Source organism: Culex quinquefasciatus, chromosome 2 (genome assembly GCF_015732765.1).
Source record: "Culex quinquefasciatus strain JHB chromosome 2, VPISU_Cqui_1.0_pri_paternal, whole genome shotgun sequence".
NCBI classification, from domain to species: domain Eukaryota; kingdom Metazoa; phylum Arthropoda; class Insecta; order Diptera; family Culicidae; genus Culex; species Culex quinquefasciatus.
This window is the reverse complement of record NC_051862.1, coordinates 14,939,415-14,966,288: the sequence shown is the minus strand read 5'-3', so window position 1 is coordinate 14,966,288 and position 26,874 is coordinate 14,939,415. Positions and strand designations below refer to the sequence as shown.

The following is a 26,874-nucleotide window of genomic DNA, read 5'->3' as shown; positions in this document are numbered from 1 at the left end:
TTAGAATAATTTTTGGCATATTTGAGGTTATTCAAAAATCTTTTGAATTTATGAAAATTTTCGATGGATCGCAAAAAGATTTTTTTCGCAAAAATTTTTGTTACAGTTAAATCTTTCAATTTTTGAAAACTAATGATTGCAAAACAACTGAACTAGTGTAAAATGCATTTTAAAACACTTTTTTTTTATTGAATTGTTGGGACTATGGCTTGTTATTTGAACTTTTATATTTTTTCTCACTTCGAAAAAAATATTTTGAAAATTTTGGAATCAAGCGTGACATTTTAAAAGGGCGTAATATTAAAATTTGACACCTTTTCGATTTTTTATTGTATTTGAACTTGTATGGAAAATGATATGCAAAATTATCCTTTTGGCATACGAAAGGTACCTAAAAATTTAAAGCTAGATTTAAAAATACAAAAATTTAAATTTGAAAAATGAGCCTTGGTCAAAAATTGCTCAAATCGAAAAAGGTCAAAATCACTTTGATGATAAGTGAAGTAATGAATGTTTTGCGTTCTCATTTTTTTCTGAATAGTTTTGATTGTATCGTACAACTTTTCTGAAGATTCCAAATCGATCAGAAAATCCCATTTTCCGAAATGTCGAAAGTTTTCATTAAACTATCATAAATAATTCAAAATAGTTTAAAAATAATATAAAAAGTTGCCGAGCTATTAATAAACTCAATATGCAAAAATATGTTTCAGGCGATTTCATGGTTATAAAATTTCACAAAGATTATTTCTAGTTTTTAGCTTAAGATTTAGAAGTTGGACCTTTTCTTTTTCTTATAGAGTAATTGACGCAATTTTCGAGTGATTTTTGTATTTTACTCATGATAAAACCACAAACTGTCATGAAACTATGTCCATGGATTCCTTTGGAAACAGGAATTTTACATAATTTGGTTTCTACATGCAAATTCTCAAAACTAAGCTCTCAAAAGACAAATTTTTTTCTTATGAACTTATTCATTTTAAAACCAAAAATATCGTTTAAGATATGTTTTTTTAAATTTTTAAACATGTTTTTTATGATGGAAGATTTATTTTTGGCAACTTAGGTCCCCGAGTAGGCCGTGGGTAATCGGCTCCCCTCCCACTAACATTTACACACAAGATCCTCTGTAATTATTAAGTCAAATGTAATTACAAAAGCCGACTCGGTCCTAACCAGGTCCCAGTACCGAAAAGGACCTAATAAAAATATTTTTTTGAAAAAAAAAAGATTTATTTTTGGCAACTTATGATTTATTGACAAATAGATATTTTGTAAAATATCAAAAATCACTTTTGTCTTAATTTGATTTTGGTATACTTCAGAATTTACACGTCTTATTTTTTTTAATAACTTACTGTTTTCGATTTGATGTTAGTTTTACGTTGATTTAAAAAAGAATCCCATAGGGCAGCGATTCTCAACGGGAGTACCGAGCCTACTTGATTTACACGGTAGGGGGTACCAGCCTAGAAGGTTGAGAATGGCTGCCATAGGGGACCTAAAAAAATACCGACCCAAAAGGCAGTGGATCGAGCCAATTCTTTCTTACAAATCGTCAAAGGGAGATAAAATCTCGAGTTTTTTTTGAAAAGGTCCTATAAACAAAATTTCCAATTTTTGCTTTTTGGGTGTTTATGAAACCGCCTTGAGTCAGGGGTATTCAAAAACACCCAAAAAGCAAAAATTGGAAATTTTGTTTATAGGACCTTTTAAAAAAAAACTCGAGAAATGTAGATTCGTTCAGATTTTCTTTTCTTAAAGTCGGAACATAAATCAAACATGAATAAAGTATTAGAAAAAATGTACAGTATTTCAACAATTTTTCTTAACACGATATTGGTAAAATCTAGGAACTACAATGATATGTGTAGTAGATTTTACTTGAAAAATATGTAGACTAGACAGATACAGTTTTTAGTGTGATATTGATAATTTAAGAAACATTACCTTTTTTTGCTTCTGACTATCATCTCAATAAAAGTGATTGATGATTCTAGTAATAGCTCAACATAAACCGAACAATTTGGGAGACCACTAGTATAAGATTTCCATCGCCTTAACCCGGGCAGACGGTAATAACAAAATTCATGCCATTTCAACAACAAATTCTGTTAAAATAACAGAAAGCGTTATGGAATCTTCCTGAAAAGTAAATTTTTGCATAAAGGTTTAATAACAGTTTATGTTATCATAACAAAATTTGTTATTGGTCTGACATTGGTTGAAAGCCAAAACAACTTTGGAATAACATTTTTTGTTATGGAAGAATAACTCCAACTGTTATTGGGATGATCGGATTAGTTGTTAAAATAACAAAAAATAATAACAAAGATTTGTTCGAAGAATAACTAAAAATGTTATAAGTCTGTTATTACAATAACAATTCAATAACAAAAAAATCATAACGACGAATAACAAATTTTGTTATAAATAACATAAAATGTTATTGGCCTAGTATTTTCAAATATCAAAAAATGTTATTCCCAAGTTATTTCCGTCTGCTCGGGAATGAACAACATCTTGTAAATTCTAAACTTTATCTTGTTTAGATGGATCTTGTTTTAGGATAGTTTGTGATGGATATCTTCAATAACTATTTATTTTGAACCAAGTATGCCAACCCCAGCAAGTGTTATCAAATTAATCGAAGATCACTCAATTCGGTGCAAGTAAGCACTTGCCAAAGTTCCGGGCTCGTTCAATCCAGGCACGCTTGAAAAGTTCCGATAACCCAGTTTCTGCATGCATGCAAAAGTCAGCCCCCTTCGAGCTTCTTCGAGTGGTCAGTGGTCACAACTCCAACGCCCCCTTAAAGAGCCCCTCCCCTTCAATTACATCGAACGTCCGAACCTGACCTCACCTAACCTAAACACTAACAACTTTCCGGATTGTTGGGACGAAGTAGTTCCACATGTGAAATTTACCAGCTGTGCCCGATAAGCACACGAAACACAAGAAAAACATTAATCCGAATGTTTCCCAACTCCGGGCCAAGTCAGTGTGTGGAAGAGGTTCTTGTTCTAGAATCTGCACCGTCCGAGAGGAACCGTCGTTCTGTTGCATCATCAGGACATCTCGTCCGAGGGGGAAAGGGACCCCATGTGGCCAATCTTTCTCCCAGTAGCCCGGCATGGCCTTAGTGGTTAGTTTGGTACTTTGGTCAGCTAACTGGACAACTTGTTGTAGTTGCTGTTGTTGTTGTTTCAGAAGTGGACGTCCCCATAACGACCTCCTACGAGAGAAGGATGCGTTTTGCAGCAACCATCTCCTAATGATACTGTTTCGGAAGATTTTACTCTTCTGGCAAAGCACCCCCCCACAAGAAGATGATGCCACAGGAAATGCTCTATCATTAGGACTGTCGGTTTGGAGGACGGGGGTCATGTTTAAATTTGTGTCCGACGAAGATTCTCCGCTCCGGAGAAGAACAAAGGAAAGCTTCCTGGAAGTATGCAACAAACAACAGTAGCTGCAGCATCATAAAAAATCTGTAAAAGCGGAAACAATTTGGATACACACAGGAAAGTGTTCATCTTTGATATCTTCCTAGAAGTGGCAGTTGGCATTCAAACGTTGGAGGCCAACAGGTTACCAGGCTGGGAGATTTAGCAGCAGAAGTAAAATAACACAAAAGTAACATGAAAAGGGCCGGCTTTTTCTCGATTGTTTTCCCCCAAAATTGTGTGATGGTGTGAGTGTTCTTTCTTTTTTTGTATAAATTTCCATTTTATTCGAATTAAACTTGTTTTGACAACTCAACAGTAAAGCAATTACAGCGCACACTTACATACCGGATTCGGAATTGAAAGGGAAGGCGCTCACGAGGACAAAAGGTGAATTTTCTCCAGAGCGCTCAAGTGTGTTGCGGAGAGCGTTGTTGGAGTGGTAGAATTTTTTTTCTGTTACGGAGGTTGGTGACACTGAAAAAAAGTGAACCGAAAACTAAATTTATTTTTTTGATATCCATAAGAATTATTTTTTTTTTGTAAAACTTACCAAAAATCTTTGTTCAAATGTCGTTGAGCAGTTCTCTACGAAAATGGCGTTTCATTTAATTTAATTTTAATATTCTTAGAAACTTTTAGGCATATTGTATCATTGGTTCATCCATGCAAGTCTACAATTTGTTTGCAGCATGGCATGTGAATATTCGAAAATTATTATTCTGGAAAAGGACTTCTTGAACCAATTGGTGCCTTCAGCAAAGTTAGAACTTTACTTTGTAAGTGTTACAAAAGTTACATTATAAAAAATGACAGTTTTTTTAAATTATTGTTTTAAAAGAAGTGATTTTCCTGAAAACCAATTTTAATTATTATCCTTATACTTGATATCTTTTAGGAGACTAAAAAAAGCTGCAATTGAGCAAATGAAAAGTAAGAAACTTTTTGACTTCATCACTTTCGGAGGAAAGGTTTGAAATGAAATTTTTAATTCGACATCCTAGACCCACCTTCAGGTATACATATCGGAATTATATTACATTATAAATGTGAGGAAGGCATTAACCACCTAATGGTGGATTAAGAAAGTTTTTTTTTTGTTTTTGTAAAATAGATGTGCCCTAAAACAATTCTAAAATTTAAAAAAATATTGAAAATGTATTAACAAAAAACTCAAACAATGTTTTTTGAAGTAGGACCACTAAATATAAAAAAAATATGAATTTAAAAAAATTCTTTAAAAATTCCATACATGGCTTTCTAAAGTAAAATAATCAAACTTACAATAGAAAAGTTTTTTTTCGATAAATTTTTTCGTTCTTTGCTTGTTTTTTTTTTTTGAAAATATTAATTCCTTATGGGTAATTCTCTACCAACTCACACGAAATCGGAAAAAGTTGCCCCGACCCCTCTTCGATTTGCGTGAAACTTTGTCCTAAGGGGTAGCTTTTGTCCCTGATCACGAATCCGAGGTCCGTTTTTTGATATCTCGCGACGGAGGAGCGGTACGACCCCTTCCATTTTTGAACATGCGAAAAAAGAGGTGTTTTTCAATAATTTGCAGCATGAAACGGTGATGAGATAGAAATTTGGTGTCAAAGGGACTTTTATGTAAAATTAGACGCCCGATTTGATGGCGTACTCAGAATTCCGAAAAACGTATTTTCATCGAAAAAACACTAAAAAGTTTAAAATTCTCCCATTTTCCGTTACTCGACTGTAAAATTTTTTGGAATATGTCATTTTATGGGAAATTTAATGTACTTTTCGAATCTACATTGACTCAGAAGGGTCATTTTTTCATTTAGAACAAAAATTTTCATTTTAAAATTTCGTGTTTTTTCTAACTTTGCAGGGTTATTTTTTAGAGTGTAACAATGTTGTACAAAGTTGTAGAGCAGACAATTACAAAAATTTTGATATTTAGACATAAGGGATTTGCTTATAAACATCACGAGTTATCGCGATTTTACGAAAAAAAGTTTTGAAAAAGTTACTTTTTGCGTTTCTCTTTGTTTCGTCGTCCGTGTCTGTCGCGGGTGACCATGAACGGCCATGATCGATGACGACCAACTTTTTCAAAACTTGTTTTTCGTAAAATCGCGATAACTCGTGATGTTTATAAGCAAACCTCTTATGTCTATATATCAAATTTTTGTAATTGTCTGCTCTACAACTTTGTCGAACATCGTTACACTCTAAAAAATAACCCTGCAAAGTTAGAAAAAACACGAAATTTTAAAATGAAAAATTTTGTTCTAAATGAAAAAATGACCCTTCTGGGTCAATGTAGATTCGAAAAGTACATTAAATTACCCATAAAATGACATGTTCCAAAAAAATTTACAGTCGAGTAACGGAAAATGGGAGAATTTTTTAAACTTTTTTAGTGTTTTTTCGATGAAAAATACGTTTTTTCGGAATTCTGAACACGCCATCAAATCGGGCATCTAATTTTACATAAAAGTCTCTTTGACACCAAATTTCTATCTCATCACCGTTTCAGGCTGCAAATTATTGAAAAACACCTCTTTTTTCGCATGTTCAAAAATGGAAGGGGTCGTACCGCCCCTCCGTCACGAGATATCAAAAAACGGACCTCGGATTCGTGATCAGGGACAAAAGCTACCCCTTAGGACAAAGTTTCACGCAAATCGAAGAGGGGTCGGGGCAACTGCTGTGTGAGTTGGCGGAGAATTACCCTTATAGCTAAAAATTGTTCACAAATATATTTTTTGTAAGCAAAAAGTTACAATGCAAAGAATGCTATTTTCTTACTATTTTTAATTTCTCAGCTGATTTTAATATGAAATCTAACTGGAAATGTTCAATCTTTCGAATAAAAAATAATCAAAAAGCCTAAGGCCACTTCAAAAACGATTAATACGTAAATTTCGATTGGAAATTTTCACACAGATTTCACTTTTTAATGAGAAATAATAAAAAGTACCTTTAAAAAATCATTCTTAATTTCTTTGCCAAGATATAAAAAACTTGCAACTGTTTTCAAATTTTTCAATGTTCAAAATAACTCTCAGCTATTTGAAGAAGTATTTTAAGAAATGGGCATTGTCTTTCATTTTAAAACTGACATTTGCTCGGCCACTACCGTCTCAACTTTTCTCGTTAAAAATTGAAATCTTTGTGAAATTTTCCATTCAAAATTAGTGTATTAATTCTTTTTGAAGTGTTACTCGGATTTGGACCACCCTAATGGACATACATAAACACCATTTTAAAAATTCAAAGATATTCTAATTTTTATCTAAAATTTAGCTTTTAATGTAAATCGGTTAATTGGTAGGATTTCAATTTATTTGTTATTGATTTTCGAAATATGTAGAAAAAGTTTTTTCATGATTCATATTTCTTAAACATGTTCTGTGTGACTTTTTCATACGTAAGGTTGTTTAAATTTTTAATTAAAAAATGCATATTTAAAAAATAAATCTTTTCTCAGCAACACATTTAACTTCGTATTAAGAAATTCATTGCAATTGTCATTGCAAAAAATCCATTTTTTAATATTTTACTAATTATAGTTAAATTATTAAAAAAAAAACCTATCAATTGCTTTTCGTTGTAATTTGAACACCATGTCCAGTGGGATTCAAACTTTTTTTTATTAGAATTTATGTTTTGAACTTTGTTATGAAAAATTTCAACTTATGAATTAATAAGTTATTTTTGATTGCAATTTTGGTTTTACTTCAAAAAAGGACTTTTGGTATTTTTCTGGAGTACGTTTTAAATATATTCAAACAATCATCATTAAAAAAAATACAGTCCAGACTCGATCATCCGAAGCTTCGATTATCCAAAGTTTCGATTATCCGAAGCTCGATTTTCCGAAGGTTTGTATGGGACTTCAGATAATCGAGTCAAGAACAAAAAAAAAAGTTTTCCTAATTTTTTATTTTCTTAATTTTAACATCAAATTCGTGTTCTGCAATCAAATTTTAGTTATTTTTAAATTGTTGATCTTGGATTTAAATTTTTTAAATCACTTTAGAGCAGTTCAGGGGTCATACTTAAGCTAAAGAATCAAAAATAAGCCAGCAAAAAAAAATTTTTTTTTCGTGATTGGATTATCGTAAGTTTCGATTATCCGAAGTGAAATTTTGCCAAGGCCTTCGGATAATCAAGTCTGGACTGTATCTTCGAGATAAATATGTTCATGTTTTTTATTAACACGAAAAAATGATTTTTTCGGTTCCAAAAAAATATACAAAAAGCGATTTTTGTGAATTTCAACCCAACATAGATGAGGATGCCTTTTTTGGTCATAAGGAAGCCCAGTTTCGGCAAAGATAAAATAAAATCCATTTCAGACTTTCGTGGATAATTTCTTCGGAGCGCATATTGCACCAACAAAAAAAAAACAAAAAAATCTAAAATCAATAAAATACTTAATAGGTAGTTAGTTTTTTTAGTTGTACAAAATAAAGTACATATGGTGAATTTTGACTATATAAAACTATTGAGTAAATAGTAAAACAAGTGATTAAATATTAAATCTCTTTTCATTATGATTGAATAATGAGTGAACAAAGATTTTTGATCTTCGCTGTATTGTAACTCGGGATCCGCAAAATAGTGGTTAATTTGATTAAAATTAAATAATGCTTTTTAAAACTCTAATTGAAATTTAAAAGTAGTTACAATCAATTGACTGATGAACTTCAAGTTAATTATTACATAAGCTTTAAAAAGTTTTTAATCAATTTGTTGAGGGATGAGTTGGAATCTAGAAACCTTTAATAAATAAGAATAAAATTTAACTTCGTAAAAAAATATTGAAATTCCAGTATTTAAATTTTCAGTGTGCCCTTTTATCAGAACTGTTCAAAGGCGGCCAGTATCTGACGATGGGGTCTAGACCCTCCACGACGACGGCGATCCGGTCCTTGGGACTTTTTCCTCACACGCAGGCACTGGCGACCGGTGGAAATCTGTGGCAAACGTCTAAACAAACATACTTTTACGACTGTTCTGAAAGCAGCGAGGGAAAACTCGTCCTCGTCGTCGTGCTTTTGCATTTTGGAAAATTCAAATGTTTGGTAGAAGTAAGGGAGAGGGGGGGTATTCCAAAAGGGAAGGTAAAATCAAATGAAAAGTTTAAATTAATTCCGCTTCAGTGGCGCTTTCATCCGCTTTCGACGGAACGACGGTGCGGGGGGTTCCATCTCTCTGCGCAATGGCCTGATGGCGATTTGAAAGTTTTTTTTTGTTACTGTTGGACAGGACTTTCGCTGGGCAGAAGTGAAATTTTCTAATTGATTTTACTGTTTTACTGTGGTTGAATTGAAGGTCCCCAAACAATGCGAAATTTCGCAATTGAATTCGGTTTTATTTGTTTGAATTTTGGTGTGTCAGTTTTTCAGATTAATTTTCAGAGAGAGAAAACGAAAAACCTAAAGCTTTTTTGATATCTTTGTTAAATCCATGTCATGCTTTGACGAATTTATGGACTTAAGGCATATCGGCAATATTCTTAAACCCATTGAATTTGCTATCATTTGGTAAGGTCATATGCCCGTCGTCAAAATCTGCCCCATCGAGCAGCGCTTTGTTCGTCATGCGTACAAATTGTTGTGTCTTCTTCAATCTTGATTGACATATCGCATTGAACTGTCAGCGTTTCTGAGGACGCGCGCGTGTGCTCTGCGTACTTTGCGCCGTATGTCCTTCTCGGAAAAATCTCCAAAATCTGCGGCATCGGATTTGAGCGAAAGGGACAGTCGAGCCCCGACTCATCTTTTTCTTCCTTCGGAGAACACCCAGGGGATGAGATCATCGTCGCTGACATTGTTCGGAATGAACTGGGAGCTATATCTGAGGTGATATTGAGGTTGAAAAAGCTCAAACACTTTTCAAATTTGAAATCTGTAGGCCACGTGGTTTATGCACGACCCCAACACAAAATTTAAACGATTTACCTCCTAAATTTAAATACCCTACAAGCTGTTAATAAAGTGTCCTCCAAAGTTAATCTCCAATTCAAGGGAAAATAAAATTTTCCCACTTGAAGTGCTAATTCCCACCTTGCGGCTCTTGGCTCTTCCTTCATGGTTCCGTGAGTTTTCAAATAGAATAAATTGGACTCTTGGTGGCGCAATTTATTTTCTTCTTATTTCTGCAAACCAACACACGCGCTACTAGTGGACACACTCACACCAAGACGGTGACGGCGCTGAGGAATATAAGAAAAATCATGATGATAAATCTAATTTCAATTTCCATTAATATTTTCCGCACATTTTCTTCTGCTGCTGCTGGTGCTTTGCGACAACACTCGCCAACAGAGAGTGAAAATTGCGTTGCGTCCGGGCCGTAACGAGACCGAGTTCGAGTTCTAGGAAATGGCCTCTCTTGTAGGGGAGAGGGGGCAAATTTCGGCTAAGACGAAAAAAATCTTCAATGCCAAAAATTAAAGAAAATTAAAAAGTTTTCAAAACAAAATTTCATAAATTCGGCTCTACAAAAATTTACCACTTTCCCCTACATCGTCACAGGAGTGACATATCCGAGCAAATGACCCCACCCTTGTTTGGTTTGGTCTGGGCAGGACGGGCAGACGTCCAACAGGCGGTGGTGGTGCCTCGGTTGATAAGAGCCATGAAATGGAGAGAAAATTAAGTGCATTTTTTTTCCGCAGCTCTCCGCTGCTCCTTATGCAGATTAAATCTTTAGTGCGTGCGAGAGACGATGATGGCGGTGTCAAAGTATAGTTTGCCCTATTTTTCCTCGTTTGCGGTTTTGAAGAATCTCAACGTTGGAGTGTTCAAATATGAGGAAACTATAATGTTTTTTAATTGCTCTATTTGTTTTTAAATAGCTGTTTAGTTTCGAGCCAAGAAAAAAAATATTTTGATTTTATTGATAAAAGATTTGGAGCAAAAAACAAACATATGTTTAAATTCCTTGTGAGAAAATAATGCTTCAATTTTTTATGACTCATTCAGAATTTTTTTATTAAATCGATTGATATAAGTTTAAATTTAGGGGAAAGTGGGGAGACTTTATCCCCGGGGACACTTGATCCCCAGCCTGTATCTCGTCAGCATGTGGGTAAACAAATTAGCTTTGTTCTAGAATGTTCGAAATTGACACAAACTAGGGTGTCCAATTTGCCCGGGTTTTGAATTTCCAGGGAAACGGGAAAAATATTTTTGGAATCCAGGGAATTCCAGGGATCCCGGATTTTTTTTGAACAGTCATTAAATCTATGTTTTAATTATATTTGTTATGTTTTCTATGTTTAAAATCAGAGAATCAGCTCAATACTATTAATTGATCGGAATCTATATATCAATCTAATCAAGGGCAGCAATTTAAATGTAGTTTTAAAGAAATTTATGTTTTTTGTTCTTTGCTGTGGATTTTAAATGAACCACAATTTTTAATCCAATGTGATTCAAATTAAATAAGTCTCTTATACGCCGGGTCCGGTGGTTTAGTGGTTAGCGTGGTAGCCTCTTAACCCCAGTATGGCCTGGGTTCAATCCCAGACGGACCCGGTGGCATTTTTCGAGACGAGATTTGCCTGACCACGCCTTCTATCGGATGGGGAAGTAAAACGTCGGTCCATTTGCGTAAAAGAGGTTTTGGGTGACTCACCACACATAATCTTCGGACGCCTAGAAATGAGCAGAAACTTGCAACAGAGACCACAAAAGACCCGGGGGTCGTTAAAGTGGATTACTTTGCTTTTTTAAGTCTCTTATAGAGCGTCCAATTCTCGGAAACGGGTAATTTTTAATAAATTTCCCGGGAAATCCCACGAATTCCCGGGAAAATTGGAAATTTATCGAAAATTGTTCTGATCCTGCATCTGATTGATATTTTGCAACTAAATTGAATAGAACAGCAACTTTAATGTTCATAATGAGTGTGTGGATCAATTAATGGCTTGACTGCTTTAAAAAAAAATAATACAACTTCATTAAAAAATATACAAAACTTCCAACTTTATATGCTGTTTTTCACAAAATATAATTTGTATTTTTTTGTTGAGGAGTATTATTTTTTTAATCAAATTATAAATCAGTAAGTAAAATCCACATGCTCCACAACCATAAAAATGCTTTTAAATTTATCTCTGTGACTAGTTCGAGGGAATATGTTTAGGAATGACGTTGGCCCATAAAGTTAAAAAAAAAACATGCTGAAATTGTGTTTTTCATGGCAAAGAACAAGTCTTTTTGTTTACAGCTTATAAATAAGTGAATAAAAGCATAGAATTCATCTCACAAATCTAACTTCTCGTGGTTTTTTACTTGAAATCACAATATTTTTTAAAATTGTTTGGTTACCCCATTCAAAAACGGTCCGAAAAATCAGGGGGCCAAAAAAATCTAAAAACTACAAAATTTTAATATAATTAAATATAAGTGTAATCAGCTCAAATCAATTCAAATTGCATTTGTCTCAACTTATGTGTATTAGCCGGAGGGTGGTACTTACTTATTTTCAAATGATTTAACATCAATTTCGCATAAAAAAAGTTACAAAAACATAATTGTTTGTCTCTTTGTATTCACAATAATGCATTCTGCTAAAACGCTCAACCAGACCAGCATAAAATAGTTTATTTTCATTCCATAATTGTAATTTTTATTGCCAAAAAAATAAGCAAGATTTATTTCAAGATGTGAATGATTCAGAAATAAATTTTATCTGAAATAATCCTGAAAAGAACTTGATATTTTCTGATAAGTTCAATATGAACAGTAGATTGACATGAATAAAATCAAGTTAAGTTTTCGCATTATTCTTTTGTAAATTTTCAAAACTTTTTGACCAAAAAATTAGGAAAATGTATACACATCCCCTTGAATTTCGGAATTCCCGGGAAATTTACTATATTATTTTTTTCTTATAAATAGATTTATTTAATATTTTTATATGGGTAATTCTCTACCAACTCACACGAAATCGGGAAAAGTTGCCCCGACCTCTCTTCGATTTGCGTGAAACTTTGTCCTAAAGGGTAACTTTTGTCCCTGATCACGAATCTGAGGTCCGTTTTTTGATATCTCGTGACGGAGGGGCGGTACGACCCCTTTCATTTTTGAGCATGCGAAAAAGAGGTATTTTTCAATAATTTGCAGCCTGAAACGGTGATGAGATAGAAATTTGGTGTCAAAGGGGCTTTTATGTAAAATTAGACGCCCGATTTGATGGCATACTCAGAATTCCGAAAAAACGTATTTTTCATCGAAAAAAAACACTAAAAAAGTTTTAAAAGTTCTCCCATTTTCCGTTACTTGACTGTAAATTTTTTTGGAACATGTCATTATGGGAAATTTAATGTACTTTTCAAATCTACATTGACTCAGAAGGGTCATTTTTTCATTTAGAACAATTTTTTTCATTTTAAAATTTCGTGATTTTTCTGACTTTGCAGCGTTATTTTTTAGAGTGTAACAATGTTCTACAAAGTTGTAGAGCAGACAATTACGAAAATTTTGATATATAGACATGAGGGATTTGCTTATAAACATCACGAGTTATCGCGATTTTACGAAAAAAAAGTTAAGGATTTCACGCAAATCGAAGAGGGGTCGGGGCAACTGCTGTGTGAGTTGGCGGAGAATTACCCATGGTTTATAATTTAAATGTCCAAGGAAAACAAAATGTCTTGAAAAATTATGTATTCCTTTGAAGATACAAACAAAACCAACCCAGTGTCACTTTCGGTTCCCGAAATTCCTCATGCCGCACTCAAGAACGATAAAATTTACATTTTTTTTTGTCTCCATCTCTCAACCGAACCCGTACCTATGAATAATCAATCAAATTTATTATCGGAAAGTGATGTCGCGCATCGGAAAAAGGGTTCGAGCGAGCAGCCGCTGTCGAGGCCCGGAAAATGAAGAGACCTACACGGAAATGGAAAATGACATCCCTCGTAAGGAGAACTGACAGTGCAATATACCGTATGAACATTGATCCTCTTCTGTGTGTGTGAGGTTGAGGGTGGTAAGGCTGGATGGAAAGTACATTTTTTTCGGTTATGTTATGCTTGGCCTGGAGCACTTCTTGGTGGAACCGTGTGTCGTGCAACCCCCACGGAAGTAACTTTGGAGTAATGGACTTGTATGCAAATGAAGCGCTGCAGATTGTTTAAGTTTGATTACATTCCACTTAGAAGAGGAAATTGAGTCCAATTTGTTCGGTAAAATATTTCAAAAAGAGCTAAACAGCTGATTCTAAGATGCTCCCCCAAAAGTGACGATTATTGGCCAGATTAGCCACGGCAACACAAATCCGGTGAGGATCCAGGCAGGCTCTTCTCAAGAAGCTCCACTCTAAGGTTAGAGGAGATTAACGATTCGCTTCCTGGTGCCGGAACACCATCACCTTTGCTTCATGGAGGGGGGGAAATTCCATTTTCTAACGTGCACCGAACCGCGAGAATCCTCCTTTACAGAGAACCTTTTGTAAACTCTGCGTGTGTGTGTGTGAGTGTGCCACATTCACCCACGTGGGGAACACCTGGGTGGGTGCGATGGAGACACACCGAGGTTGCAGAAAAACCGTCAGCCTGGAAATGTACCGTTTGAAGTTTTGCTTGTTCGGTTTTACCTGCTGGGGTGGGTGTGTTGGAGGAGTTGGTGGTTGGTGTTCCTTCTCTTCCAGTCAATGGCTCCATATCAGGTACTCATGGAAGATTTTAGAAGAGAATCGTTTTTTTTTTTCAAAACAAGAGACTTGCATTTTTATATAAAAAAACTAACTTAATCCACCTATGTGGTTGGAGCCTTCCTCACTTATTACCATCAATGGCTGTACACAAATTTCATCTATTTTTTAGATTTGGATTAAAAAGAACATAAATATCACTTAAGTGGCCATATCTCGAGACAGGGTTGCCAGATCTTCAATGTTTTGGACTCGTTGGAAAGGTCTTTTGATAACCTAATCAACGATGTGTCGGATAGTGGATCCGGACATAGTTTACATACATTTAAGTGAGATTCGGCTTCCAAAAAGTACATCAATATCACTTAAGAGGCCATATCTCAAGACAGGGTTGCCAGATCTTCAATGTTGTGGACTCGATGGAAAGGTCTTTTGATAACCTAATCAACGATGGGTCGGATAGTGGATCCGGACATAGTTTACATACATTTAAGTGAGATCCGGCTTCCAAAAAGTACATCAATATCACTTAAGTGGCCATATCTCGAGACAGGGTTGCCAGATCTTCAATGTTTTGGACTCGATGGAAAGGTCTTTTGATAACCTAACCAACGATGGGTCGGATAGTGGATCCGGACATAGTTTACATACATTTAAGTGAGATCCGGCTTCCAAAAAGTACATCAATATCACTTAAGTGGCCATATCTCGAGACAGGGTTGCCAGATCTTCAATGTTTTGGACTCGTTGGAAAGGTCTTTTGATAACCTAACCAACGATGTGTCGGATAGTGGATCCGGACATAGTTTACATACATTTAAGTGAGATCCTGCTTCTAAAAAGAACATAAATATCACTTAAGTGGCCATATCTCGAGACAGGGTTGCCAGATCTTCAATGTTTTGGACTCATTGGAAAGGCCTTTCAATTACCTAACCAATGATGGGTTTGATAGTGGATCCGGACATAGTTTACATACATTTAAGTGAGATCCGGCTTCCAAAAAGTACATCAATATCACTTAAGTGGCCATATCTCGAGACAGGGTTGCCAGATCTTCAATGTTGTGGACTCGATGGAAAGGTCTTTTGATAACCTAACCAACGATGGGTCGGATAGTGGATCCGGACATAGTTTACTTACATTTAAGTGAGATTCGGCTTCCAAAAAGTACATCAATATCACTTAAGAGGCCATATCTCGAGACAGGGTTGCCAGATCTTCAATGTTTTGGACTCGCTGGAAAGGTCTTTAGATAACCTAACCAACGATGGGTCGGAAGTGGATTCAGACATAGTTTACATACATTTAAGTGAGATCCGGATATATGTGAAAACACATTTTTATACATAACTTTTGAACTACTTATCGAAACTTCAATCTGTATAAAACTCGATCTATGGGACCCTAAACCAAGTCGAATGCAACAAGTTCGAGTCAAATCGGTTCAGCCAGTGCCGAGAAACATGAGCTAGTTTGTTGGTCACATACATACATACACACACACACATACACACACACATACACACACACATACACACACACATACACACACACACACATACACACAGACATTTGTTCAGTTTTCGATTCTGAGTCGATATGTATACATGAAGGTGGGTCTACGACGTTTTTATACAAAGTTCATTTTTAGAGCAGGATTATAGCCTTACCTCAGTGAGGAAGGCAAATCTTATTATTCAAATTGAAATAGGTATTGTTTGACTACTCGTCTTCTTAAAAGGACAAAATCTTCAAATGAAGGTATTAAATTAACTTCAATTATTTAGACATCAAATTGCAAATAAAAAACATATTAGGAACAAAACTTAACTAAATCTGAACAATTAATTGATAGGATATAGGAAATTCTTTAAAATAAATTTAAAGGTAAAAACATACATTATTTATCAAAAAAACCTTCAATCAGCAAACATTTCTTTCAATTCAAATAATTAGATATTAAAAAATCGCTTTATTTTTGTTTTTTTTCGTGAAAAAATGTGATTTGTGTGATGTGTATCAATTTGAGATTCAAAGTCACCATAATATAAAAATCATCAACATCATTTGAGATTTTTCAAATAAATAAAAATAGGATGTTTGCTTATTAAAAAGCTAGTAATTTAATTAATTTTTTAGTTGAAATACTAAGGCCGTTGTAAATATTTTTTAAAGTTTAAGTCCCTCGACTTTTGAAAATATTTAAACATAATTTGTAAATTTTAGGCGCTTCACTCAAATGTTTGGATCTTTAAAAAAAGTCTTTCTGAGAATATAATATTGAAAACCTAACCATTTTTTCATTTGAATTGGAAAAGGTTACTGATTTTACTTAATGTTGTTGTTCAAATGTGATTGGCGTCAAGTTTGATTTCTTTTTCTCAAACAATAAGATGATCATATCAGAAATGTTCTATACATTTTTTTTTAAATATTTGAAGTCATGCGAATATATTTTCTTTTCATTTATCTGACTCTAATTCATTGTAAAATTAGTAAAACCTTATTTTAAAAACGTTACTTAATCCACCATATGGTGGTTGGTGCCTTCCTCGCATTCATGTTGTATTTTAGGTTGTATTTACAAATTAATTTAGGATTTTTTTTAATTTTTTTTTCATTTATTTTTTTATAATATATTGATTTTACTTGAACAGCAATTTTCAATTCTTTTTTTACCAACTCTCCAAAATAAAGGAGAAAAGTCTCATGAGTTATATATTTCAGTAAAAAGTTCGTGTAAATCTTTGTCGAGACAAAATGATGAAGCAGATACAGATTTTTTCCAGAAGAGACGCAGATACTGCTTAAGCAAAGTGGCAACCGGGCGATACGCATGCAAGGGGGCGTGGCTGCCAATCAATCCCCCGCATGGTCGTACCAAAATCCCTACGCATGCTGCCCAACTCTCGCGCGTAAGCAAAAAGATCCGGCCTTTGAGGTTATGCAAAAATCACCCTTTTTTGTAGCTACAAAAAAACTTTTTCTTGGCATAACTTTAAAAGTACTTCACTAAACAGAATAAAATTTAATAGGGTCTTAGGGGACCTCAAAACGAACAGAATAAGGCGGATCCGGCCAAAATCGGTTCAGCCAGTTCTGAGATAATCGTGTGGAAAAAAATCATGTCTACACACATCCCCACAGACATTTGTTCAGAATTTGATTCTGAGTCGATAGGTATACGTGAAGGTATATCTAGGAGTCGTATTTAAGAAGTTCATTTTTCGAGTGATTTTATAGCCTTGCCTCAGTGAGGTGAGGAAGGCAAAAAGTTCAAAATGCTCAAAATGACTGAAATTTAATATATTTAATGATAAGTTATTTATGTTTCAAGAAAAAAGGTCAAAACCCAAAGTTTAAAAATAAAAAATATTTTTTCCAATTTAAAAAAAATATAACAAAATTGATCACAGCTACAAAAAAAATCTGTTTTTTCCAGCCTGCTTTGAATTTTTGATTCCAAAATTCAAAAAGAAATCAAAATCTCTAAAAAAAATTCGTATGAAAATAAAGGTCATAACTTGATGTAAATGTAGCGTTTGACTCATTTTTGGTTAGTTTAAAGAAATCTTATTTTAGATTTAATAACTATGAAAATTATTTTAAAATATGCTTCGTCAATTTTGATGCAAGACAATTCATAAAGATTCAAAGATTTCAATTTCATATACGGCAAAGTCTAAGTTCTAAAAAGTGCAACTTTTGATATTATTGTGTTATTTGAAATTAAAATCAACAACAAGTTCGCTAGAAACTGTTTCACTATACTGCATTTAAATCTGTTTTGCAGGAAATAAAAAAAGAGATATTTGAGAAGTTTTTTTTTGTCCATAGTGACTATGTTTGTAATAGGTACAATTTTATGTACCTTTATTTATTGAAATCTCTGAAGTTTTCAAATAAAATGTGACCAAACTTCCCACGGATCTCTTACAGTTAAAAACCAAAGCAAGAAAATATTCCACTGCTACCCACTTGTGGAAAACGTTGACGATGATGATAATGTTGATTTGCTCCCGGGAGGTGGATCTGCACTTTTGTGTGCCCACGTGTATGTGTGTGCCTGTCTGTGTTGGTGTATGTGTGATCAAGATTGCTTCTCGCGCAGCCCACACTACTTCTGCTGAACCTGAACCATGAACTCACTCCAAAAGCAGAGTCCCAGAGCAATGTTCGCCTGTAATGTGATATTTGATTTTTTTTAACCTTGGTTTTTCGTGAGAAAATAGAATGAAACTACTTTGCTGAGCTTGAGCTATCTTGGGGGTGCAGCTGCATGTTCTTATTCTTATGATTTTTTTAAAATAATTTCAAAAAATGCAACAAATTGCTCAAATCATAAAATTTAGTATCACGCCAAGAGCATGCCCAATTTTGCGCAAGGTTTTGGCACCTGATCAGATGATTTGCAGCGTCATTAATATTGCTCAATATTGACACGGCTCAACTTTCACAACTTCCAAATTGATCAATTTGCCTTGCCAAAGTTGTGGCCAAAGTTTAGGTGAAAAATTGCAAAGTTACGCGCAAACATCGAGTGAGCGAGCGAGCATAAAAGTGCCATGAAAAATGACGAGCTTGAAAGGCGTTCACAAGGTATTGCGAATATACTTAAACTTGCCAAGCGAGGGAAAGAAGGAAAGTCAGCCCAGATAAAAAGCTGCCATCAAAAATCGCTGGCACACCTTTCACTTCCGTTTCCTTAGGAGGCACCTCAAAAGTTTGAAGAATGAATAGAAAATCAAATTAGAAATTTAAATTGTATTTTTATTTTTTAAATCTACAGAAATGGTTTTTAATATGGTTTAAAAAACAAGTTCGCTTAAAATATTTGTTTTCCAAATTTTCAACTCATTTTTACTGTGCCTAACTGAAAAAAGTATCATCATCGCGGAAGGCATTCTCACTCGTCGTCGACGACGCGGGGTGGAATTAAAAGTCGATCAAACCCGCTCTCCTTCTTGAGGGCGAAGCCAGGACATCATCGTCCTTTTTGGAGGGCATCAAAGTCGACAAACTTCTATTCACAGCACACACCCGGCCAAGTTTTTACGAACTTCCTCTTTTTGCGATTTGATGCTAGCGTGAAAAAAGGTTTCCCTTAGCGTGCAAACGAAGGTATTTTTACATTAATTTTATTTAAATTTGAATTAATGAAAAAACACAATGATTTTTTTCACAATTGAACACACTTTCCGAAATTTTTAAAACATCTAACTCGTCAAAGTATTGCCATCGAACGTCAAAGTTCTTCTGACACAGTCTTTTTCTCATCCCATTTCCAACCCATTCGCTTCGCAATTTATTTACCATGAGAAGGGGAAAAAAAACAGTGAGTTCACCAAATTACTCATCGTCACCCGTCACATTTACGACATTAATCAGTTTTATGGTTGGCTTCTCGTCTCGACTGCTCTGACGAGGTTTCACTTCCTAGAAGAACAAACAGGGGGAGGTGCATAACACAATAAAGAGTACAACACTTTTGTCGTAAACGAAAAGTGAGGACGACAAAAAAAATAAGAGAATGCAATTTGTTAACAAATTTGTGTCGTAAAGATGAAGGTGAGATTTTTTTCCCCGTGTAATGTTTAATTGTTACGAGGGTTTCTCCCACTTTGAGATGGAATTCAACTTGTCATAATTAGATAGTTGCTTATTCTTTCTGAAAAGGACTGTTGTTAGATTCTTAGTTTCTTTGAAGTTCTTCATATCGAATAAGAGATAACGATTCCCCTTACAGTGATTCCATAAATTTGCTAATAAATTCCACAGAACAGCCACACATCTCATGCCGTGACAGCTCGACTTGTTCGACGCGTGAGATTTAATGGGAAAATTGGGGATATAAATTAGCAGCTGGCAGTGACTTTGTGTGGACCATTAAGATGAGCGCGTGGAGAAGAGTCCCTGCTCCAGGAATCCATTTCAAATATTAACTACCCCTCGAAAAGCTTCTCTTCGCGCGGAGCTCATTAACATCGATTTTCTCGTGCTGCTCAAATGATGCTGCTGAAGCTGTCTAATGTATTCATTTCACAGTAGAAAAAGTGTTGTTTTTTATTGTTATTGTTTCTTTTTTTGTTGAAAAGTGATTTTACTCAAAGAACTATGTAATATTAGACACCATTTTTTTTTTACGAAAATCTGTTCACATTTTTATAAATAATTTAAACATTTTCTACTGTTTCGGTTTTGTGAGCTCCTGAAAAAATATGCACCTCTAGGGACGCAAATCGTACTCGGAATGGAGAGGGTTGAAATTGAAGAGATTGTTCGGCTAGTTTGATGTGCGTGTTAGAATAATCGTTGCAAAAAAAAAACTGTTGAATAAATAAAAAATCACGCACCATTATTTGCTAGGTATAGGAAATATTGCTGGATTTGTTCAGTCAACTTCCACGTTTATTTTGTTGTTTGCTTTCAATGTATGACCATCAATTGATTTCAAACTATTTCCTGGAGGATATAAAATCTTTTATTTTGTATCCAGCAGTTCCATATGAAAGTTAATGAAAAAATAAAAGTGATTCGATTTGGCTCAAAATTGGAATTGGGGTTCTTCGTCAATTTTCGCAAAAACCACATTTTTCAAAAAAGCAAAGTAATGAACTATGCTCCATTTCAATTTGAAAACTTCAAATGCCGTTTTGACGGTGTCTAAACCAAAGAGCCTCTGTCTGAAAATATTTTTATCGGATTAAACTAACTTGACCGATTCTTCGGCTCCTTTTCAAAAAAATCCTAAGTTTTTTTCAGCGTTTTGGCTGTAGTGGCAAAATAAAAGAAGAAACCCCCCCAATGTTATTACATATTTGGAAAGATAATTGATTTTCCTACAAAGAAATATCATGCAGAATGAACCATATACTACCTGTGCTTCCCCTGAAATAAAAATGTAGCGTGACGGGACAACATCGTAAAACTGAACTTTTAAAAGGCACACTACAAAAATCGCTACAGTTTTGCCAGTTTGATTTTTAAAAACTTTTGCTCTTCTACACATTATCACAAATTAAAAAACGAATCTTTTGCTCCTTGAACTGAACGAATCGGTTGAAATTTGAGTTTTTGCCAGCCATTTCCTTTCGTGACGGGACAACGAAAGAAGCAGATTTATGAAAAAACTCCTCTCCCATTCAATGGCTTGCAGACCATATTTGGTCAATATTTTTAGCTTTTGAGGTAAGAAAACGCATTTAAATCACATTTCAATTATTGAATCATAATAAAAATGAAATCTTTCATATAAAAAATCAAATTGAAAATTGAAAAATGTGACATTTTGCTGTAGCTTCGCTAAGAACTGGTCACTTAACTATTTTCCTTGAATGACCAACTAATCACCTTTAGTTTGCTTCCAAGACAGCTAAAATCGGTTGAAATGGAGCAAAGTTATGATTTTTTCTTGAAAAATGTGGGTTTTGTGAAAATCGAAGAAAATTTTCATTTTTGGACCACCCTAACACGGCGTTGGTCACCCTAACGGCCAAACAAAAAAAAACGGGTCCTATAATTTCGGCCAAAGAACCACTAGTCCAATTTTGAGCGTTATTAAGCACATTGATTTTTTTCTTCATCTTTTATTTGTATATTTTATTTTTGTATTTTAATATTTTGGTATTTTAGTATTTTAGTATTTTAGTATTTTAGTATTTTAGTATTTTAGTATTTTAGTATTTTAGTATTTTAGTATTTTAGTATTTTAGTATTTTAGTATTTTAGTATTTTAGTATTTTAGTATTTTAGTATTTTAGTATTTTAGTATTTTAGTATTTTAGTATTTTAGTATTTTAGTATTTTAGTATTTTAGTATTTTAGTATTTTAGTATTTTTAGTATTTTAGCATTTTAGTATTTTAGCATTTTAGTATTTTAGTATTTTAGCATTTTAGCATTTTAGCATCTTTAGTATTTTAGCATTTTAGCATTTAGCATCTTTAGCATTTAGCATTTTAGCATATTTTAGTATTTTAGCATTTTAGTATTTTAGCATCTTAGTATTTTAGTATTTTAGTATTTTAGTATTTTAGTATTTTAGCATTTAGTATTTTAGTATTTTAGTATTTTAGTATTTTAGTATTTTAGCATTTTAGTATTTTAGTATTTTAGTATTTTAGTATTTTAGTATTTTAGTATTTAGTATTTTGTATTATATTTTAGTATTTAGTATTTTAGTATTTTAGTATTTTAGTATTTTAGTATTTTAGTATTTTAGTATTTTAGCATTTTAGCATTTTAGTATTTTAGCATTTTAGCATTTTAGCATTTTAGTATTTTAGTATTTTAGTTTTTAGCATTTTAGTATTTTAGTATTTTAGCATTTGAATATTTTAGTATCTTTAGCATTTTAGTATTTTAGTATTTTAGTATTTTAGTATTTTAGTATTTTAGTATTTTAGTATTTTAGTATTTTAGTATTTTAGTATTTTAGTATTTTAGTTTTTTAGTATTTTAGTATTTTAGTATTTTAGTATTTTAGTATTTCAGTATTTTAGTATTTTAGTATTTTAGTATTTTAGTACAGTGAAAAACGTTTTTTGAAGCATGCAAAAATATTGTATGGTTTAAGAGAAATCAACGAAATAAAAAGCGTAACGCCACCGCGTAAAAAGAGGTTTTACTGTATTTTAGTATTTTAGTATTTTAGTATTTTAGTATTTTAGTATTTAAGAATTTTAGTATTTTTGTATTTTTGATTTGCGTAATTCTCTGCCAACTCACACAGCAGTTGCCCCGACCCCTCTTCGATTTGGGTGATACTTTGTCCTAAGGGCTAACTTTAGTCTCTGTCCCTAATCTTGTTTATTTGATGAAAAATGCGTTTTTTCGGAATTTTGAGAAGGCCATCTCACATAAAAGCCCCATTGATACCAAATTTCCAACTCATCACTTTTTCAGGCTGCAAATTATTGAAAAATATGTATTTTTGCAATTCCGTCGTGAAACTACTTACTTTTCCTGTCATTCTTGAACGACGAAAAAGCCTACTTTTCTGCACCAAAAATAACAGAATCGAATAGCAACACTTTTCAAAATAAATGCTAAAAAGTTCTACTTTTCAGCACTGAAATGGGTGCTGAAAAGTTGAAAAAGATATAAATAAACGGACCTTGGATTCGTGATCAGGGACAAATTTTAATTTCAGATGTAATTATTTTTTTGACCCTTGTTTTTTGGGGTTTTGATTTTGGGGGGTCAAGGGGGGGAAACGAAAGCTTGAAATAAAATATGAAATGGCCTAAACAGATCGCAAAAATTTAAACTGTGTAGTTTTATCACACAGAACAAGAAAAGAAAAGTAAAATACTATTTTATTATTAAACCATAAAGAATTTTCCTCCACCATTGTTCTCCAGTATCGCGTTACAATTAATCTCATTTCGTATTAAAATCAGTTTTCTGCACCAAAGCCGATTACCGGTTCCTTTATTCTGCACATCATAAGCTTATCCTGGAACTGCTCTCTTCTATCGCTCCACTGCAGCCGATGACCAACGGCGAGTACTCCATACCGGCAGATTCTTCCTGGCCTGCAAAAAGGATAAGCCCTCTCGTCCATATACCGGACCATGTTACTGGCCATTCCTCAGCCAGGGTACCCTCAAGGGCACTTGAACCGTAATTGGGTTCCTTCCATGCCGGTTGACCTTTCGAATCATCCCTTAACCAAGCAGTTAACAAACCAGTAACGCTGAAGGTCAGCAGCCAGCTTTGACGAACTAATTACGGTGGTTGTACTAATTATAGCTTTTAAGCAGTACTAAAACATGAAAGGTCGTTACTTAACAGGATTTATTTCTAAACTTGAGAACGAACAAAAAACATCGTCTTACCTGCTCAAGACATGTTCCGAGTGGAAAATTCCAAGATATTGTCGCTTTCCGCTTGAGCGACCATCGAGCAACAAGCTTAAGGACACGCGGCCTTTCATCTGAAAACGGAGCCCCCAAAGATCCGGACCCACCCACGCATGAGGGGACACACGCGGACTCTTCTTCGGCTTGGCCGCACTTTCGGGCAGAATCTCGCCCCCCCCCGGGGGATCATCATCATGGCGAACTCGCCTCGAATATCCCGCTTGCGCGTTCATTCATCAGTTTCATTCAAGCGAATTTTGCCGAGGAGGCATTATCCGGTGGGACGTTGTTTGTTGGATCCTGAGCGAGCATGTTCGCGTTTGTGTTTGTGCAAAACAGGTAGAGCGTGTGCGTGTGTGTGTGCGCGTGAATTTCCTTTGTGCCTTTCGGGTGGAAGCGTTGCGCTGTGATGGTGACACAAGTCTATTCTATGGAATTTGTGGAAAAGCCGACCGAACGGCGCCCTGAGATGTGGTGGGCTACCCTTAAAACATGGCCAAACATGTTGGCGGGGCTTACATCACTGCTAACAAGGTGAATCGCGTGGGATGAAAGGGACGATTTGTTGGTGTAGGGCTGAATTTTAATAGGGGACCATTCATAAACCACGTGGACACTTTAGGGGTAAGCGATTGTCCACGCTCCATACAAAAGATTTTTTTGTATGGACAGTTGTCCACGAAGGGGGGGGGGGGGGGTTGAGATTCCCAAAAAAGTGTCCACGTGGTTTATGGATGGTCCCTAGAGAGCTTGAACAGATTTTGACAAAATCGAAATATTCTAAATCTTCAAAATTTTCAAGCATTATTTTGTTTAGTATATTTTTCTTAACAATAGGTACGTTAAAAACAATGCAATGCATTCAAAACAAGTTGCTTGCTTATTGAGTTTGTTTCAATATAAAATAAATAATCTCTGATTTTTTTTTAACTGAATACATTTTTGTGTTCATACTCTTTTTTTTCAAAACTTTTTTATCAAGCATAATCTCTGATCGTCAAATTACTAAAATTATTCATCAAATTGAAAAAGCAAAAAGTCAAAACAATCTACCAATTGTGATATGAAAAAAAATGTATTCTATGATCTTTATGTACATGTTTATGGCCCTTATGTTCTTGCCTTTCAAAGTTTTTAATTTCAATGAAAATTCTTAGACATCTTCAGATTTTTATCGCTTTATGATTTTAATGGTTAACTTAAAAAAAACGTTTTTTTAACTTTTACTTGGTTCAGTAAGTAGCAAATAAATATTCATCGAAAATTGATAAATTTAGGGGAAATTCTCAGATGCTAATATAATGCTCAAATTTTATAAAACAAATTATTTTGCAAAATGTTGATGGATACTTGTTTATTGAACTTCTTTTGAGCTATTGAAAATAAAAATCACAAAATATAGCAAAAATAGTTTGTTTATAAAGAATGAAAATTCCCACAAAGTATTTTAGAATTGCGACTTTTTTTTAAAGAACTGCTCATTTTGGAAAAAATGAAATAAATTTGTGTGTATATGGAGCCAGTTGCACTCGAGAATGACGTTTGAGAAGGGCGAAAGTTATTTAAATAATTTTTTAAATCGCAATTTGAATATTGCTGTATCTCCAAGCCATTGCATTTTATCAAAAAGTGGTCACAGATATAATTGTAGGGAATTGGACAGGCTTCCTAAAAAAATACACCGAAACAAAGAAAAACACGTCACTTGAACGAAATTATTAAATTTTTATGTTTGAAAGTAAAATTTGAAAGTTGTGTCACAATTTATGTTTTTTGAGAAAATAGCCAAAGACGTTGCAAGAAGCAAAAAAAAAATTAAAAAAGGACAATCATTGGCACTATTTTTCAACATCGAAAAACCGATATTTTCCAGTTCAAATTAAACTTTAGGTCGCTACATCTTGAAAATGGTGTTCAATATTAAAAAATCCGTAAAGAACTATTCGATTGCAACTATGATTATAGAATAAAAACTGAAGACAAAAAGAAATTTCGAAAAGAAATATATATTTTTTAAAGTCGTAACTCTGCGGCTAAATTTTGTCTATACTTTTATATGGCTCAAAATATGCGATTTTTGTCCGCTAAAACATAATATAAAAATATGGATTTTGAGGAAATGATTTTTTTTGTGAAAAAATTTAATTAAAAATCGCCCATTTTTTTTCGTGTACCAATTTTTTTCTGAGTAGTCCTAATTATTACCTACAACTTTGCCGAAGACACCAAATCGATCAGAAAATTCCTTCAAAAGATTTTCGATTATTTAGGTTTTTTTTTGTAAAGACAGCTGAGCAATCCTCTGAGTCTTCGGCAAAGTTGTAGATATGGATAAGGACTTCACTGAAAAAGTATGATACACGGTAAATTTTTTTGGTGATTTTTAATTTCACTTTTTGTTTCTAAAACTTGATGTGCAAAAAAAAACACTATTTTTATTTTTTTTTTATTTTCTGATATGTTTTAAGGGGCATCAAATGCCATGGGTGCCAATGGGCAAAACATCTTTGAGCGAGTTATAAATTTTTGAATCAATACTGATTTTGTGAAAAAATCGAAATATTGGTCGCAAAAGTTTTTCAACCTCATTTTTCGATGTATCACTCTCGAAAAAAATATTTTTGAAAAGCTGAGAAAATTTTCTATATTTTGCTTTTCTGAACTTTGTTGGTACGACCCTTAATCTCACCCAAACAACCCATTATTTTCTAATGTCGATATCTCAGCAACTAATGGTCCGATTTTCAATGTTAAAATATGAAACATTCGTGAAATGTTTCGATCTTTTCGAAAAAAATATTTTCAAAAATTTTAAATCAAGACTAACATTTCAAATGGGCGTAATATTGAATGTTTGGCCCTTTTGAAATGTTAGTCTTGATTTAATTTTTTTTTCGAATAGATCAGAAAATT

General features: G+C 33.9%; 1 protein-coding gene across 2 annotated transcripts in view; it reads left to right on the top strand.

Moving 5' to 3' along the window:
* Positions 1-26,874, top strand: part of LOC6049834 — a 207,920-nt gene that overhangs the window by 60,309 nt on the left and 120,737 nt on the right. The gene's annotated exons all lie outside the window — the stretch shown is intronic.